Consider the following 7,854-nt stretch of genomic DNA (forward strand, 5'->3'; position numbering starts at 1 on the left):
TCAGATTGAGAGGTCAGGTGAAAAATTTACACCGGAATGATACTTTTCAAACTACCTACATTCTTCTAGGTCCAAAGGATATCAGTGATTGTTCCTGTGATCAGAACAAGGGCAAAGGTTTAAGATGACACAAGACCTTTTTTTCAGTCTGAAGGGACTTCATTGGTCTTAAGTAAAATTATCTATCTATTTTTTTTTCTATCTGCATTTTTTCAATAATGGAAACAGCTTCTCTCCAGGCCCAGGGCTGTAGGCAGCACTGGTAATCTGAAATCTCTCTTTAGATAGAGAGATACATTGGAATACACCTCAGAGGGCTAGTACACAATGGAATTTCCTTCCTCAGAGAGTCCACACCACTTTGCAACCTGGCCTCTCTGAAAGGCAACTTCCCTGTTCTTTTCCTATTTAAACTACTTCCTGGGACTTGGCAGGCAAAATGGTTCTCTAGGACTTGAGGCCATCAACTTCTGATGGCTTGAGACTCAATATATCATTTTCATCTCTCCATCTCAGTATGTCCTCAGTGAAGGACCCTTATAGTAATGCGGTAACTGGACCTTCACAGTTGTAAGTAGGTGATCCAATTGGGAGTGGAATTCTGTTGGAGTAAGCGGATCTCAGCTCAGGCACTTGATGGTAAGTCCATTGAGTCTTCCAGAACTCTCTTCATCCTGATCTCTGTTGCCTCCTTTTTTCACCTAGAAAAAATGGCTTCTCGTATCATTATTGACAGATCAGAGAAACTACTGGATAGATTGATGGAATGTGTCATTTCTGCATTCCCCTTTTTCTGGGGTACGTGGAGGCAATCTCAGTTTTCTCTTAGTGTGGGAAATATTTCCGAATATTTACTTGGAGTTTAGGAACTTGGAGTTTAGTTCCTTATCTTTGTGTGTAGACACTTCTGTCTCTGTTATCCTGTTGATTTAGAGAAATGTACCACCAGTTATGGAAAGGGTGCTAAAAAGGGATATTTTGATATTAAAAAGTCTTTTGTCACCTTCTCAGAACTTTTAACAGCACCTAGTTAGGGTCTGATTGTGAACCTTTTGATATTCAAGTGTTCTTATTTACTTGGTTAGCAGGATAGCCTGGGTCGTCAATGGAGATCTGGGTCAGAGGGATCTGGATCTAGTAATCTGAGGAACCCAATTTTCTTTCCAAGAGAAGATCCTGGGAGATCTTTTCTGAATCTGAATTAGTGGTATCCAGGAGGACTCCACATTTGTGTGAATGGATGATGGGGGAAAATTAATTGTAAACTTTTCCTTTTTAGTTTCTTGTTTTATTTATTTGACTCTAGGGTCCCATATGGTCACATATGGTGGTACTTAGGGGGCTACTCTGGACTCTCCTTGAGGATTGCTTCTGGTGATACTTGGTGGACTGGGCAGTGCTGGGTCTTAAACCTGGTCTTCCCATGTGCAGAGCATGCACATAACCTGCTCAACTATTTCTCTAGGCCTGGTATGATTAAAATCTTATAAAGAAAAACTTAGAGAATTCTGTTGTCTCATGCATCTGGATTATTTTGTATGTCTCTCTGATTAGTGTTTAACCTCTGGATAGAGTTTTTGGAATAACTTAACCTAATGTTTTGGGAAGGGGATTATTTTTAGAAAATGAGAAACTAATTCAAAATGTAAGAGTTTGTATTCTTTAAAATAATAATATTTGGTATAATACTTTTGTTCTGCCCAGGTTAACTGGCAAAGAATTAACTCAAGAAGATTTAATGCATGTCTTCCAACAAAGAGTAAAGTTTAATATTAGAGGTCCAGGGGTTAGAGAGATAGTGCAGTGGGTAGGGTTCTTGCCTTGCATGCGGATGATCAGGTTGGATCCCCAGATAGTTCTCCAACCCTCACCAGGTGTGATCCCTGAATACAGAGCTAGGAATAATCCCTGAGCATCTAGTAAAATGGTAATTACTGACCTGGACTTTACTTGTAAAACAAAGATTTTAAATCTATAGATCACATTTTCACATGCCTCCTTGAAATTGTACAATAAGAAAACACCTGTATGGACTGGAGAGATAGGTCAGTGGATTGAACATTTGCTTTACATAGTCAAGGCCTGGATTCAACTCCCAGTACCACATGGTTCTCTTAGCATTGCCTCCTGGCTACTCCCAAGGACAGAAGCAAGAGTAGCCTGCACACACTGTTGTTGGGTGTAGCTCCCAAACAAAGAAAAACACATGCTCAGAGAATGATGTGGAAGCCTACTGATCTAAAAGATGTCTATATATTGTTGCTTTTGCAATTGCTTTTTATTTTGAAACCAGTTAAGGTTTTCTTTCTTTCTTTCTTTCTTTCTTTCTTTCTTTCTTTCTTTCTTTCTTTCTTTCTTTCTTTCTTTCTTTCTTTCTTTCTTTCTTTCTTTCTTTCTTTCTTTCTTTCTTTCTTTCTTTCTTTCTTTCTTTCTTTCTTTCTTTCTTTTCTTTCTTTCTTTCTTTCTTTTTTTTTGGTTTTTCGGCCACACTGTTTGATGCTCAGGGGTTACTCCTGACTAAGCGCTCAGAAATTGCCCCTGGCTTGGGGGGACCATATGGGACGTCGGGGGATCAAACCGCGGTCCTGATCCTTGGCTAGCACTTGCAAGGCAGAAACCTTACCTCTAGCGCCACCTCGCCGGCCCCTAGTTAAGGTTTTCTTTTTTTTTTTTTTTTGTTTTTCGGGCCACACCCGTTTGATGCTCAGGGGTTATTCCTGGCTAAGCACTCAGAAATTGCCCCTGGCTTGGGGGGCCCATATGGGACGCCGGGGGATCGAACCGTGGTCCTTTCCTTGGCTAGAGCTTGCAAGGCAGACACCTTGCCTCTAGCACCACCTCGCCGGCCCTAAGGTTTTCTTAAGAACTAAATATTCTAAATGTTCTATAAAATAAAAAAGTGCTTAGAAATGAGGAGGGCAACAATAGAAAACATGTGTTCAAAAAAGGAAAAGCATAAAAAAGTAAACATGCATTTTCAGAAAATCCTGTCTCAGTTAAAATTATTTTTCTGAATAATAAAGTTATGCCAGAAAGGTATTGGGAAAGGCAAGGCAAGGAACAATTGATCTTCAAACTAATTCCAAACGTTAGAAGAAGATCTTTTCATTCTTTCTCTTTTTATAAATTATCATCTTAAAAGTCAATTAAAATGCAAACTTAGGGGCTTGAGCAGTGGCACAAGCAGAAGGGCATTTGCCTTGCTATCTGCTAGTCTAGAATGGACCGCAGTTTGATCCCCTGGCGTCCCAATGGTCCCCCAAGCCAGGAGCGATTTCTGAGTGCATAGTCAGGAGTAACCCCTGAGTGTCACCGGGTGTGGCCCAAAAAACCAAAAAAGCTAACTTAGGGGGCCAGAGGGATAGTACAGTTGGTAAGGTAATATCTTGCACACATTCAGGTTTGGTCCCCAGCACCTAAATGGTCTCCATATCCCTAGGAATGATCACTGAAAAGACAGAGCTAGAAGATCCTGAGTACTGCTGAGTATGAACCAAAAGGAAAATAAAAGCACACTTAGGGTGAAGGAGAAAACTTAAAGGGATACACAATATGCAAGACTCTTGTTTGTATTGTGCTCTCCAAAAAGCAACGTTGGGTAGAACCTTCATGGCTCTCACAACTACCATAATGCCTGAGCACCTTTAACTTCAGACCATGTGACTCACACCATTAGTCCAAGTATCACTGGGCCTGACCCCTGACCTCTGAGATAAGGACATAAAACAAGGACACACATGGAAAAAGCATATTAAAGGTATATATATATATATATTTCTTATATATATTTCTTAGTTCTCACTAGACTGTATATATGATTATGTATATATGTGGTATCACCCCTCAAAACCCTTTCAATTTTGGTAGAAAATAATATCAAAACTGCTCATTTTATGGCTGTACAAAATTAAAATCTCATAAGTAAATCTCTCCTGACTTGCTCTTAAACCTAAGGAAGGTAATTTGATTGATAAGCAAGGCCAAATTCGAGACCAAATTTTAAGTTAAAAAGAAAGTAACTTTAAAAGCAAAACATTAATAAAAATAACTTAAAATTGAGAGTTTTAAGGTAAGGTTGATTGCACTCAAAGTAATAAACATTTGGATGCAGGGCTCAATTTAAGAAGCAACTGTCTTTATCTCAGTCAAAAAAAAATAGCAAAATGTGTTTTGAAACTTCTAGGGAAGTAAAACATGAACAATATCTTTGTTCCTTCAAGTCTTACCTAGAAATAGCCCAGAAATAAAATCATTATTTTGCTCTAACAAGGAAAATGAGAACAAAGTCTCTAAAAGGTACAGACTGCTCTAAAATCTTTCTTGACTTTCATTGAGCACATATTGAGGGTTTTTAAAATGCGAAAGAAAGCAATGTATATGGAAGATAACTGATAAATTGAAGGAAAATATATTTTCTGGATAAGGAATTTTAGGTAAAATTGGTTTAATGGGTGGGGGCTAAAATCCCTTTTTTATATAACATCTTTATTTAAGCACCATGATTACAAGCATGATTGTAGTTGGGTTTCGGTCACAAACAGAACAGCCCCCTTCACCAGTGCAATGTCACCCCCTCCTTCCCAACCCCTGCCTGTATTTGAGACAGGCATTTTACTTCTCTCACTCATTAAGATTGTATGATAGTTGTTAGTGTAGTTATTTTCCCTAATGTACTCAGCACTCTTTGTAGTTAGCTTCATATTTTGAGCTGGTCCTTCTAGTCCTCATCTCTATTGTCTCTGGGCATTATTACAATAATGTCCTTAATTTTTCTTAAAATCCATAGATGAATGAGATTATTCTCTGTCTCCTTCTGACTTATTTCACTCAGTATAATAGATTCCATGTACATGTATGTATAGGAAAATTTCATGACTTCATTTCACCTGACAGTTGCATAATATTCCATTGTGTATATGTAACAGTTTCTTTAGCTATTTATCTGTTGAAGGGCATCTTGATTGTTTCCAGATTCTGACTATTGTAAATAGCACTGCAATGGATATAGGTGTGAGGAAAGTATTTTTTGTATTGCATTTTTGTGTTTCTAGGAGTGGTACAACTGGATCTTATGGGAGTTCGATTTCCAGTTTTTTGAGGAATCTCCATATTGTTTTCCATAAATGCTGGACTAGACAGTCTGGCATTTCTACCAGCAGTGAATGAGAGTTCCAGTTTCCCCACATCCCCACCAGCACTGATTGTTCTCGTCCTTTGTGATATGTGCCAGTCTCTGTGATGTGAGATGGTACCTCATTATTGTTTTGATTTGCATCTCCCTGATGATTAGTGATGTGGAGCATTTTCATGTGCCTTTTGGCTATTCATATTTTTTTCTTTGAGGAAGTGTGTGCTTATTTCTTCTCCCCATTTTTTGATGGCACTATCTGTTTTTTTCTTGTTAAGTTCTGTCAGTACCTTGTATATTTTCGATATTAGCCCCTTATCTGATGAGTAATGGGTAAATAGTTTCTCCCATTCTGTGGGTGGTTTTTGTATCATAGGCACTATTTCCTTTGAGGTGTAGAAGCATCTCAGCTTAATATATTCCTGTCTGTTTGTTTCTGCTTCCACTTGTTTGGAGAGTGCTGTTTCCTCCTTGAAGATGCCTTTAGTCTCAATGTCATAGAGTATTTTACCTATGTGTTGTTCTATATACCTTATGGTTTCAGGCCTGCCAAAAATCTTAATTTATTCATTTCTTGCACTTGAAGTATTCCTCGATGACATCTTTGGCTTGTGATTCTTTGCCATAGTCCTTATACCACAACACAACTACAGCCAAGCACTTTATGGGGTTTTCCCTCTCTGTCAATTCTACAGAGGCCAACCTATTCTCCTAATTTTTTTTGTTGTCATCAACCTTAATCAGGTTGATCTGGGTGTTCAGCACAAATTTCCTCCACCAACTTGACATACATGGGTTCATCACAGTTGGATAAAAGCACACAAAGATGGACTTGTCTAAGGCTTTGGCAGCTTCACAGAGTCCACATGCAACATCATTGTGATTGAGGGCAGCCTTCAGCACCTCTTGTAAATCAAATTTCAGGTCCATGACATCTTCAGCAGCACTGCCTTCCTCGGCCATGGCGATGGATTTTGGGTGAAGCCTAATCTTGAATGCACCAGAGCCTCTGCCTCCGTTCAAACCCATGGAGGCAGGGAAAGAGCACATGGGTTTAATTTTTAAATAAAAGGCAAATAAAATACTAGATGAATGAAGTTATTAAAGAAAATCTGTGAGTTTACAAGAAAGAAATCTTTTTTATGGTGGTGGGGTTGGGTCATACAAGCGGCGCTCAAGGTCATTCCTGGTGGTGCTCTAGGAACCACATACAGTGTTGAAGACAGAACCCAGGCCAGCCACATGCAATTCAAACACCTTTAATTCTTGAATTATCTCTCTGGCCCCTGAGAAAGGAATCTTGAGTAAGGAAGTTTAGGTGGTTAAGCTAAATCACTCAGAATAAATTCTCAAGTCATAAAAATTTATGTTGAAATTTTATTTCAGTAATATATAAAGCCAAGATCAGTTTCTCTCATTTATAAAAAAAAAGGAAAAAAAAAAGGAGAGATAGTTACTAAATTTAAAAAAGCTCATTTGTGAGTATACTCAAAGGGCAGAACATATTTCAAGATTTTAGAAACTGAATTATTTAGTCTGCCTAGAAAAAGAATGATATATCATCAAAATAACTTCAGATATAGTGTATAAGGTCAGATTTGTCATTCAGATGTTTAGTTAGATTAAATAAACCTAGTGATTTTGGAGATAGGTAGTTGGGGCCATATCTGGCTTTGCTTAGGTCTTACTCCTTTCTTTGTGCTCAGTGATCATTCCTGGAAGCCCTTTGGAGGCTCTGTATGGTGCCAGGGATCAAACTTGGCTTGACTTTGAGAAATCAATTACCTTACCTATGATACTATCTCACTGGTCCCATAAATCTAGTTTAAAAGAGCCATTTTAGGGGCCAGAGAGGTGGCTCTAGAGATAAAGCGTCTGCCTTGCAAGTGCTAGCCAAGGACTGACCACGGTTCGATCCCCCAGCGTCCCCTATGGTCCACCCAAGCCAGAAGTGACTTCTGAGCGCATAGCCAGGAATAACTCCTGAGTATCAATGGGTGTGCCCCTCTCAAAAGATCTACAAAAAAGAGCCATTTTACTTGTAGTGGTAGAATTTTTAATATGACTTTTTGTCACTTTTTAAAATGGATTATTAAATGTTGTTTCATAATGATTTATGTAAATGTTTTAGGCTTATATATATCTATATGTATATATATATATATAGATAGATAGATAGATAGATAGATAGATAGATAGATAGATATGTCTGGTTATTTTGTTTTTGTTTGTTGGCTTGTTTGGACATACCAAATGGTGTTCTGGGTTTACTCCTGGCTAGGCTAAAAGATCAGTACTTTGGAGAAACATGTGTGGTCCCAGGAATTGAATCTCTGTTTCTGCTATGTTTTGTATGTATTCTGGCATGTTGCGCTAGCTCTACAGCTATGTTGTAGGAGTTTTTAAACACAAATATCCAAACTTTTTAGACATCAGAATTCTATACAAAGAAAATCTTTAATTTAAAAATAATGAAAGTCTTAGAAGAACTCTAAGGCACTCTATAATAGTTATTTTCTATTTTAGGGAAGGATAAATTTATATGAAGCCAATATAGCTGGTATGTGTGGGAGTAAATTTTCTGATTGGTTTCCCAGGGGTTAATGCCTGCTGCCTGCAGCATGCTTTCAGCCACTTGAAGCTTACCATATTCTCCATATTCATGTTTGAGCTGACTCTGGAATGGATGGGTCAGCAGCAAGGAGTGACACACAAGAAACCAGACA

At 38.3% G+C, this 7,854-nt stretch overlaps 1 pseudogene; it reads right to left on the reverse strand.

Moving 5' to 3' along the window:
* Window positions 1-5,695: 5,695 nt before the first annotated feature.
* On the reverse strand, window positions 5,696-6,091 carry LOC126017870 (40S ribosomal protein S12-like; annotated as a pseudogene).
* Window positions 6,092-7,854: the final 1,763 nt, after the last annotated feature.

This window comes from Suncus etruscus, chromosome 9 (assembly GCF_024139225.1).
Source record: "Suncus etruscus isolate mSunEtr1 chromosome 9, mSunEtr1.pri.cur, whole genome shotgun sequence".
Lineage (NCBI taxonomy): Eukaryota > Metazoa > Chordata > Mammalia > Eulipotyphla > Soricidae > Suncus > Suncus etruscus.